This window comes from Gymnoscopelus braueri (assembly GCF_963280865.1).
Source record: "Gymnoscopelus braueri genome assembly, chromosome: 23".
NCBI classification, from domain to species: domain Eukaryota; kingdom Metazoa; phylum Chordata; class Actinopteri; order Myctophiformes; family Myctophidae; genus Gymnoscopelus; species Gymnoscopelus braueri.
In genome coordinates, this window is record NC_137625.1 from 12,046,612 (window position 1) to 12,059,459 (window position 12,848).

The following is a 12,848-nucleotide window of genomic DNA, read 5'->3' on the forward strand; positions in this document are numbered from 1 at the left end:
TCTGTATCTGTCTGTCTGTCTGTCTGTCTGCCTATGTCCAATTTATGCCCATATATGGATATCTCTGTATCTGATTTGCATTGTCCCCTTTATGCCTATGGAGATCCCTGATGTTATCAGTACATGCAGCTTGTTTGAAGTCGATCGATTGGACGATTCTCGAGATATGCTAAGGACAGATAGCCTATGCAGATTATGCACACACACAAGCACGCAGAGATTTGCTAAATTTCTAGTTAGTTATGATAGGGGTCGATGCAGGCCAAACTAATGGCTCTGGACTGCGGGCTGCCTATTGGGGATCATGGTATAGAGTGAGTGACAGGGTGGTGTCACATAGATAATGGAAAACAGAACTATGTTATTGTGGTATAGTTTTCTGACTTTTAGTCTCTGTGGTGAGCAATTTAGTCTCTGCGGTGCACCGAGTCATCATAGGTTATTTCGAAATGATCATTAATAACTAATTATTTCACTCTGTACTCCCTGCAACACTGCTGATTACTGTATATAAAAACAATTGTGGTTGCTCACCATCACGGAGTCTAGGGGGTTTGAATCCGGGTGCATCCGGGTTGGCTGAGCGTCTGTACAAACACGGTCGATGTTCAGAGGTGGGGAACTGGACAGGGAGGGCAATCATTGTCAGTATGCAATCTATGCATACTCCAATGGGCTGAGGCAGCGACTGTAGCAGGGGGTTTTGAAAGGGGAAATTAGACCATTTCACATTCAACTTCAATCAAAGACATGTTTAGAAGACTTGTCTCACTTCCTGCATGCATGCATGTCTGGTCTGAATTTGTCTTCTGCAATTTTACAACTATACAAAAGTGGACATTTTCATATATTTCCCAAAAAGAACTATCCGTGCCTTTTGTATCTGTGGTTTGTAGTCATGGACCTCAAGGTGGAGAGAAAAGTATTGTTCTCCACTCCTAGAACATCATCAAATGGCACTGCCTGAGATAGCAGCAGTAAATGTAGGCATAGCAACAAGGTGGCCTGGCCATAACAGGTGTTTATGCACAAGAAAACAACCTGAGACCTCATTAAAATCTCTTTGCATATAGAGTATCAGGATGTAGCTTAGAAAGGAATGTTATTTTTGGATTCTCAAAGCTTTGATGTTATAGAATAGATAAACAAGCTGTCACTGTTGTAAGCATAAGGCATAACCAACAAGAGTGACCCCTAGTGGTTATATTCTATAATAACAGCATAATAACTCCAATCAGTGCAACAATAGAATAAGGTTAGACTTCTTAAACTGCAAGGGCTACAAGCATCCAGGGCAAGGCCACTGTACCAGACAAGTGATTTACCAAATGTTCCTTTATCCTCAGAAAGTGCATGTAATTTACTCCCAAGCTAATGCATTTTGGTCAATCAATCAAACACCACGTGCAGTCACTTCCACGTTATTGTACAATGCAGCAGTGTCTCAATGCACGCTCTTTGCCTAAGGCTGTGGTTTATTCAGCACTGTGAATATTGTGTTTAAAATTACTGCAAATCAACACCGGAGGGCTGAAGTTTGTTTGTGGCTAATGAAGTGTGCCTCAGGTCTTGCAAATGACATCTGTAACATGGTGACAAAGTAATTCACTGTCGCATCTTTCACAGATGAAGCCATCCAACACAGTGTGTGTGTGTGTGTGTGTGTGTGTGTGTGTGTGTGTGTGTGTGTGTGTGTGTGTGTGTGTGTGTGTGTGTGTGTGTGTGTGTGTGTGTGTGTGTGTGTGTGTGTGCGTGCCTGTGTGTGTGTGTGTGTGTGTGTGTGTGTGTGTGTGTGTGTGTGTGTGTGTGTGTCAAGCTATTAACTGACACAAAGGAATTTAGGCACCCCCTTTCAGTTCAAAACATGAAAAGTGGGGTCAGAATTTTTCAATTAACCTCCACATAGCACAGCAGAACGCCTTGTACCTTAACAGCAGTGGCCCTATGCATGCATCTACAGTACACATTCACTGAAGCGTGCACATACAAAGCACACAGACACACACACACACACACACACACACACACACACACACACACACACACACACACACACACACACACACACACACACACACACACACACACACACACACACACACACACACACACACACACACACAATATTGACAGATTGAGCTTTCTGCCCAGTGATGCACATAAAACATCAGTGAGCGTGTCAATGTCCCTCCCATATGTGCACGCACACACGCACGCGCGCACACACACACACACACACACACACACACACACACACACACACACACACACACACACACACACACACACACACACACACACACACACACACACAAACACACACACACACACCAATTCAGCCTCATCTACCTCCTAAACAAAGCAGTTCCACAGTGAAAACTGAAAGCTACACAGAACTGTGGAGGAACATTGAGGGATGTGAGGTGAGTTTTATACGATTCAGCCCTGCTCTGCATTTAGAATAGACGCTCACCTCACTCTGCTCAGTGATGGGCTTAATTGGCCGGATGTCACACTGCAGAGAACAGATAAGGAGAGGATGGAGAGGAGAAGCTGAAAAGACAGAAGGGGACACAGACAAACTACAGAATGACAGACATATTGGCATGGTTTAAAACAGTGGGTCGGGACCCGTGTTTAGGTCGCAGGCCAATTTGTATGGGTCGCGAGTAAATATCCCCTTTTTTCATTTCCTACATAAAAAAATTATATATATTTATATATATATATGTATTTAAAAATATTTTCAAAAGTTTAAACAAAAAAAGTCACAACTTTTCATCAATTAAAAACAATTCCAACATTTTTCAAAAGTATCATAAATAAAATCAAAAAATCAAACTTCCCATAAAAAATGTAATAAACATTTAAGAAGTAGTGAAAATAGCAGATCCACAAGCTTGCAATGCGGCGCGAAGCGACGCGTTGTGAGCTTGTAGATCTGCTATTTTCACTAGTTTGGGTCCAAGGCAAACGTCTAATTTCTCTTTTGGGTCTGGTTTAAAACATGCTCTTTTGTCTATATTACTGTATTGTCCGTGTGAATATTATGTTTCTATGTTTTGTGTTCTGTTCACACCTGGGAGCAACATAAATGCATCCTGTTCCATTCACTGTGACAGAATGACAAAGCACAACATCTAATGTTCGTGTCAGATCCTGTGTTTAGGTGAGACATGACCTTTGACACAATCTAAATGTCTCAATAGAAGAGCAGGGAGACAAAATACAGCCACCCCAATTGTAAAAGTTATATTGTATTAACATACTCTACCATACAGGTTGGCCAAAATTACCTTTTATTCATTAAAAAAGTTACATAGTGAGGCTTTAAAGCCTAGTTCAGACCAAAGAAGGAAGGAAAGAAAGAAAGAAAGAAAGAAAGAAAGAAAGAAAGAAAGAAAGAAAGAAAGAAAGAAAGAAAGAAAGAGTTTCATTCAGTGTTTTCAGTGCAGAGTGTGACATTGAACAGTAGTGAAGTGGGGACCAGCCTGGTGAGTCCTATAACATCCTTGTATCGACATTACTGCACCTGCCCTTCCACTGCTGTCTTCCAACCATAAAACACGCTCTAACATTAAAACCTAGTTCAGACCAAAGAGTTGTGAACGGACAAACCCGTTTTGAGTCAGATTTATACTTCGAAAATTGCCCTGAAAGCCTAAAATCTCACAATGCGTAGTGGATGCAACGCTTTCTGAGCCACAGTCATACGACAAAGCAGAAATTACGCAGTTACATTGTGGAGAAAAAGCACAGCCTGAATTACTCCTAATACATCACACATGTGTGCATTAACGGCGCACCGCACAGTCCCAATGACAAATTGTTCTGTTCTTGTTTTGCCCGAGTGTATGATGGCCGCATTCAAAGCATCACAATGACATTCAAAATAACTCTGTGCTTCGTATTTTCAATGAGATTATTGGAGCCCGGAGATGGAAACAAGACCAAATGTCTGTGAACAAAGAATAATGATAGTCATACACACTACTCAAGCAATGGCTTGTAGCCCACAGTACATAAAACCCTGTGCCTGTGCATTTTGGTTAAATTACCCATCATTGTGCTTGAGAAGAGGAAGCACAGTGTCAGAAATAATATTACACTGTAAACAGGGATGCAATCACCTACAATGGACCACTGAAATGTACTGCCCTGTTTTACCATGTGTAATGAATGATCAGAGAGGATTGTTGTTTTTCTCAATTGAACTAGATTACATTATGACAGCTATCATTTTTGCTCACATCCTCTACTACACTACAGTATCTTGATTTATCTTATAGATTTATTTTAGTAGAAAGAGGAAAGGAATGACAAGCAGCATAAACAATTATTCTGAGCAAATCTATAGAATCAATACTAATCTCCATGTCCTATGATGTTTTATGGTTAACGTTTGTTCACCAATAATTACTAATGATTAATAGACATATTTACATATTGTTATCAATGGTGACAGGGAGGTCAGAGCCTCAGTTTTCACCCCCAATTGATTTGGGACACATGACTTGTCAACGTTGGGTATGCTAGAGTAACGTACTTGTATTATGACATGTATACATGAAAGGCCGTGCACGTGCACACACACACACACACACACACACACACACACACACACACACACACACACACACACACACACACACACACACACACACACACACACACACACACACACACACACACACACACACACACACACACACACGATCTGGAGGAGCCCCCAATGTAACTAGCCTGGTAAACCCCACAAGATTTCCGGAGGGGGGGGGGGGAGGTTTACCGGGCTAGAGGGGTGGTGGGGGTTACCAGGCTACAATGTACCCACCTGGCCTGGAAATGTATGAGAAACCTAATATGCTGCTCAGGCAATGGCAGGCAAAAGATGCCTGATCTCCCACATGGACCATGCGCGATGCATGATAAACATCTATCCCCTAACAACATTCCACCATGTTTCCAGTTCTGATAATCCATAATCCTATGTGTAAGAGAGAGAGAAAGAGAGAGAGAGAGAGTGTGTGTTCATGATGATGTAATGAAAATAAAAGGATATCAACACACAATCAGTGACTCATATCTCTCCACTGATCTTTTGCCTGGTGAGAAAGTGCTTTGCAGGAAAGAGCATCTGTCTGTGTGTGTGTGTGTGTGTGTGTGTGTGTGTGTGTGTGTGTGTGTGTGTGTGTGTGTGTGTGTGTGTGTGTGTGTGTGTGTGTGTGTGTGTGTGTGTGTGTGTGTGTGTGTGTGTGTGTGCGTGCGTGCGTGCGTGCGTGCGTGCGTGCGTGCGTGCGTGCGTGCGGTGGGGGGCTTCAGCTCAAAACCATGTTCAACTAGAAAAAGTGTCTCCGCCAGGTCAGGTAGGTTATTGTGGGCCAGCAATGTTCAGAATTTGCCATCAGGATGGAATATGAAAAATCGGACGGAATCATCTTGATCCCTTGACTATAGAAATAGTGTGTACTGATTTGCATGATGTTTGGACAAAATTTGTAGGAGTAATATAAAAAAAGAATTGGCCTCCTGGTGGCGCTATAATAGGGCAATGTTAAAAGGGTGGTGTTTGTTCTTCAACGTAGTGCGAATGTACGTGCAAAGTTCCACCGCAATCGATTTGCGGCATTTTGTTCAAAACGGGCCACTCCTGCAAACCTTAGATGTCAATGTTAGCCAATCAGGATGGAATATGAAAAATCAAACAGATCCATCTTGATCACATGACTATAGAGATCATGTGTACCGATTTGCGTGAAATTTTGATAAAATCTGAAGGCTTAATCTCAAAATATGTGTTTTACATAAGTCGGCCTCCTGGTGGCGCTATAAAAGGCTAATGTGAAAAATGCAGGGCAGATGTTTTTCCTTGGCCTCAAGGGAGTATGCGTGCAAAGTTTCACGCAGATCGGTTTAGTTACAGTTAAAAATGCAATTTGGCCTTTTATAGCGCCACCATGAGGCTGATTGGACAATTTCCAAGTGCCATTTCTTCCTCGACCTAGTGGGAATGTGCGTGTGAAATTTCACGGAAATCGCAAGCTGCAAGCTGTGATTTGAGGCATTTAGTTCAAAATGGACCAGTTCTGCAAATTTTGGAAGCCAACCTTAGCCAATCAGGACACAGGGACGGACGGACGGACGGATGGTGGGTAAAACATACTCTCTCGCCATGCCTTTCGGCCTGGCCGAGACAACAAATCAGTTCAGGCCCCATACAGTACTTACTGCACGCCTACCTTCCTGCAGTTTGCATGACTTGGTGACTGGCATCTATCAGTCTTTTACTGTGTAACGGATTCAATAGTTGCAGACATACAAGTGATTCCATTTACAGTCTTTACCACGCATCAAGATAAAATAAATTCAGCTGTTTGCCATGCCTTCTGTATAATCTCAAAGTAGTTATCACCACATTGAAACTACAAGCTAAAACCAGGGCAGATGAATCATGCTGTCATGACAGAGGCTCTTTCTCGCTATGTTGAATAAGGTGTGGGGATGGCTGATTTATCCTGTGTGCACAACGCTCGATTCACAACAGGTGTGAAGTCCCACACAGCATAGAGTCTAGTCTACTCTAATTAGTTTGACTCAGGCTCTAATGCAAACGGTGAGGTTCTCGTATATGCCATCCTAGGCTTTCTTACCTCACCGGCACAACAATTTTCTGTCATCTTTCCAAGGAAAGAAGTAGTATACTGTGTATATGTATATGATTCCTGTTGTGCAAATCAATAAATCAATCAATCAAATCAAGGTGTAACTGCTTAAATCAGCCATCACCCACCCTACAGTATAGTATCTCTCACTCTCTCTTACTCTGTCTCCCTCCATCACTAATTTATGGATATCACCCACCCACCCTCCATCCACCCGTCCGTCCGTGCATGTGCTATTGTTTGGAAAGCATTACTCACACCATTTTCCCATTTGAGATCATTAAAGTTCATCTGATCCCATCATCCTACCCCACAGTTTGGCAAATATGGTGCAGTCACTTTTACAAATACAATGTCCATTTACAACCATAACAAAAATGTGTCTTATGTCCACACCCAGGCCAGTGCACTGATCCAATGTAATAACAGACGGGAACCAGATTTCTAATGTGACGCCCCGAATAATCTGAAATTGCAGCAAAGCAATTATAATCAAATTTGTCCAGCTGCATTGATTAAACATTTACATTGTAAACATCATCAACTGCATGACAGCAGTTTTTTATCTGTCCAACTTTGTGGCACCAGATGAATAACATGTAAGCAACATAAATTAAACTAATTAAAAATGTATCCCAAACTAAGTCACCCAGTCTGGATTCTGGCATAAATATCACTATTAGATATGATATTAAAACACACACATACAGAAATAGGAAAGAGAGGAATCACATTCAGTCAGCTGTTCAGGTTAAGAACAAACTGTCAACCCAGCTGAGTCCTTGTCAACCTTAATAGCGTCAACAAACAGCTGAGCATAAGAGCAAGTCACAACTTGTCCATGGTAAGTAACAAGGTTCTTGTGTTTTCACACACACACACACACACACACCACACACACACACACACACACACACACACACACACACACACACACACACACACACACACACACACACACACACACACACACACACACACAAACAAACAGGTATTACTATAATTGTGAGGAGTCATAAATATTTTAGGATGGCAATTTTGTTTATAAAATCTATTTTAACCATAAAACACTCAAAAAACAATCACATTTTTTTCTCACAATGTCCATTTCCTAAATTCTACTATATACTTGTGGGAACATTGGCCCTCAAAAGTAGGCCATAGTAATATACACACACGCGTGCGCGCGCGCGCACACACACACACACACACACACACACACACACACACACACACACACACACACACACACACACACACACACACACACACACACACACACACACACACACACACACACACACACACACACACACACACACACACACACACACACACACACACACACACACACACACACACACACACACACACACACACACACACACACACACACACGAGTGTGTCAAAGAGTCAAGAGGATTGTTTGAGTTCTCCCTCCACTCCACATATGAGACAATAGACTCCCCGCCAATGCACTGTGACTGATTGACTGTGGGGGCACGTCACTACAAGAATAATAAGCATTGGCTATGCTCCCCAATCCCCATGGCATTATATATCCTTTCTCACACACAGATCTCCTAATATCTCACTCACTACTTATTACACCTCTCATGGTGATACACTGACGACGCCTTGCACCTCTTATAAGGGGGTCACCAAGGTGCCAGCTGACGTTTACCAAACAGACACACAGATGAGGTAAACATTATTTCTTTCACTTGCAATATTAGCTTGGAGTAAACATCAGAAATTGAACAAAATAAGACATGGCCCTACGTGTGTTTATGATGTGTGTGAGACTACATGACCTTTTTAGCATCAGACTAACGCGACAGCTCATGAAAACTCCTTCCCTTTCAATAAACACACTTTTAGAGAAGACAGTGAACATTGTTAATTCACAGAGATTGCGTTCACTCACTGTTGAGATTTGTCTCAGTCTATTCCAACACAGCTTCAGGTTTAAGTTCCTAGCAGGGTAGGAGTGTCCTCTGTATAGCCAGAAGTGAATAGCCAGAAGTGAATATATTTGGAGAGATTTTGGTGGAGGGTAAAAAAGGAAGGGACCAAGTACAGACCCTGGGAAAATCCTGTCAATGAAGTAGTATAGGGTTTAAGTGGTTAAAATACTTTAAAATTCAACTGGCATGCTTTTCACCTAATCAACGAAAGCTGGTAGGCTACTGCTATTCTACACTCTTGGTCCTCTGCCAGGCTGCCCTCAGCAGACACCGGTGGTTTTATACAGCCACTTGTAAATGTGTCACCTCCATCTGGGTTATCCTTGGCACATAAAGGTGCAATAGAGTCTGAGCATAGGTGATAGTGGGTAGATTCAGAGGATCCACCTAAGCAGAATGATAGAGATACCCTAGTGCAGGTGTGGGCTGATTAGGTTTTCATTTGACTCCTGTGATCCATGTGTCTCATTATCTCACATGATCCCATCAGAATGCAACGTCTCAATTTAAACATGATGCGCTATACTGTAAACTATTGATGAATGGGCCCTAAATGCCGACTGATTCATTATCCGAATCCTGCCCTGTTTATTGTTGACAAGGTTACAGCAGTCTCCATCATTTCCCAGCACGAGCAGAGCCAGAGACAGTAATGGGGCAGTATACTCCTGCACTGTCCAGTAGTCTACAGCAGTGGTTCTCAACCTTTTCAGGCCGTGATCCCCCAAAATAATCATATTTGAACTGGGGTCCCCCCCACCCCACCTTGACAAGCACTTGGAATTGTAGGAGTTGAGGGTTGAGGCATTACATTTAGTTTGACTTGGTTCCACAGATAAATATGAAAATAGACGATCTACAAACTCACAACGCTTCGAGCTTGTAGATAGGCTATTTTCAAAATCTTTGCCTCTTTCTTATATTATTTGACAATGTGGCCAATCTTTTCATATATATATATTTAATCATATATATTTTTTTATAGTATTCTTTTTTTATATTAAAAAAGCCTTAAAAGTCCTTAAATTGTCTCTTTACTGTCACCTGGGGGTCCCGACCCACAGGTTGGGAACCACTAGTCTACGGGGACAATGTACAATAGCTATCCCATTGTTGCTTTACAATGCTTATTATAGTGCTTAGTTGTGAATGCATTTGGTTTTCATACCCGAAGAATTGAAATACTATTCTGAAGAGCAAAGAGGGATAAAAGGGGGGGGGGTGGGGACACTGCCTAGAGAGAGATCTAGGCAGTTCAGTTCATTCATTGCAGAGATCAGTCTGCAATGTTTTCAGGCACCAAAGAAAACAGGCATTTGCAATTTAGCGAGGCCTAAATTAAGTCAAGATAAATTCAGTTTGCAGTTGCAAACATGAAAATGTTCTCCAATAGCCTAAGCAGTTTAGAGCGTTTGAGAATAAAACATCTGTAGAAAGCATTTGCATATTTATGCATTAATGGTTTTGTGTCAATCGATTTATCTCAAGCACGACTGAATCCTAAACCATCTTGATGGTTTTGTGTCAATCGATTTATCTCAAGCACGACTGAATCCTAAACCATCTTGATGGTTTTGTGGGCTAGCCTATATATGAACAGTCGGATTTGATGATATAAAATGTGTAACATTTTACATCCCATTGTATTGGCTTACTCCACTGAAATTGACTGAATTGAATGGTCTTGTTTATTGGGGGGCGATTATGCAAACACTTGGGGCAAGTTCACAGACAGTGTTGCCACGTCCGCTTATTATAAGCGACTTTGGGCTTATTTTTTATTTATTTTTCCTCTTAGTTGCTTGTAAATATTGGTAGGCCTAGTTAGTTGCTGGTCGCGGTTTTTGGGGCTGTTTTTATTATTATTATTTAAACCAGTGGTTCTCAAATATTTTCATGAAAGTGTTTTGTGCCAGGGAGCATTTGTGTTGTCCAAATATTCCACATTTCCACATTTTTATTGCAAGAGTTTTCGAAATTCTAGATCTACAAGCTCACAACATGTCATCGCGAGATGTTGTGAGCTTGTAGATCGGCTATTTTCAAATAGCCGACGCATTTAGGTGTAATTAAAGTGCTCATTCTCAAGTGCTCATGTGGTCTAGTCGCTTCTTTTGGGCTTCTTTTCCTAGACCTAGTTGCTTGTTTCTCTCGCAAAACCTGGCAATGCTGTTCACAGACTGTGGGGACTGCCTGAGGGGAGCCGGAGGCGGAGCGGCCGCAGGACCCCCAGAACGCAGTTCTCACATTACTACTTTTCGCGCGGATTCCCAGGTAATATTAGCGCCACTCGTCTGTCCCTGACCCCCATCTGTCTACAGAACAGACCTCAACCAATGATCATTACAGGAGGAGACAACAAAGCCTCGGTGATTAGGGTTATTAATAGGGGTTCTGTGTGCTTCTACAAGACTCCAACAACGCCGGGATCGATCTGGGGACAGGCAGTGTTGCCATGTCCGCTTATTATAAGCGACTTTGGGCTAGTTTTTCTGTTAAGTCTCTTGTGAATATTGGTATTGTTGCGGGTTGCGTTTTTTTTGGGCTTGTTTGTTCTAAAGTGTAGTTGCTTATTTGGGCTTGTTTCCTAATGTTGTTTAAACCGGTGGTTATCAAACATTTCCATGTCAAGGACCCCCAAATGAATATGCATTTGTGCCAGCCTGCCAGGGACCCCCCATTCAAGATTTGTATTGTTAAAATGTTTCAAAATATTCCACATTATTTTCTTCAAGATAAAAAAAAAAGCAGATCTACAATCTCACAACGCGTCGGATCGCAACAACTTGTAGATCTGTTATTTTCAATTAGCCAAAGGGCTCATGTAGCCGAATACAAGACAGGTGGGCACTAGCGACATCTGGGCATCATATTTTTGGGATGACTGGGCACCTGGACGAGTGGGCACCAAAACTATCTGGGCACTAGGGACATGTGGGCACCTGGATGAGTGGGCACTTAGGGGTGGAGATAACTGCCACTGGGCACTGGGATAACTGAGTGGGCACCTGAATTAGGATTCGTGTCCACAAGTGTTTTTTAACTTTACATAGCATGCTGCTTTGTTGTTGGTAAGTGGTATTTAACCCACTGTTCTTTAAACCCCCAAACACAACACAACAACGAGGTCAAAAGTACAATAAGAGTTTATTTGCCAAAATAGTGCTGAGGTCAAAAGTACCTACATTATAACAGAGTTTCAAATTACAATATATCTCAAGGCAAACTGGCCAACTTGTGGTCTGGCTATGAGACAGAACAGCTGACTGGCAGATGCTTAAGCAGGCTTGTGGATTGACAAGCCCTGTGCATACATAGTGATAAGGGGGGGGGGGGGGGGGTTATGTCTCTGTTTTTTTCATTTATTTTTGAACATAGGCTACTCATTTTTATCCATTTTTTTTAACAGTAGACTACTATTTATCTCCATTTTACTATCATTTTATAGTGTACTATTTAGCTATGTTTTCTCCATCTTAACATTGATCATCTGACCATTTTTTTGTATACTTTTCTTTTTGGTATTTTACCATTTTCCTAATTTGTTCTATTTTTTAACAGTAGACCTACTTCTTTTTTGAATGTGTAGAAGACTTTACATACCTCGGAAGCCTCATAAGCAGTGAAAGTGGAACGCAAAAAGACACCAAGACGCGTCTCAACAAAGCAAGAGGTGCTTTCAGCCAACTTCGCAACATCTGGAAGTCTAAACAATATAGCCTTAAAACCAAACTCAGGCTCTACAACAGCAATGTTAAGTCTGTCCTGCTATATGGCTCTGAGTGCTGGAGAGTAACAAAACAGGATATGAGAACGGTTGGCATCTTCCACAATAGCTGCTTACGTAGGATCTGCATGCAAAATCTGGGAAATAAACTCTTATATTGTACTTTTGACCTCGTTTTTGTGTTGTGTTTTTTTAACATAATTTTATACAATATGTAGACTAGTGGGGGTCCCTGCTTCTTCTCTCTCTCAGCCAAGGGGTCCACGGCCTGAAAACGTTGAAGACCCCTGACTTACCAGCAACAAAGCAGCATTCTATGTAAAGTAAAAAAAAAAAAAAACACTTAATTCAGGTGCCCACTCGTCCAGGTGCCCACATGTCCCTAGCACCCAGATGGTTTTGGTGCCCAGTTGTCCTGGTGGCCACCTCTCCAGGTGCCGAGTCGTCCTAGTGCCCAGTTATCCAAATGCCCACCTCTACAGGTACCCACTC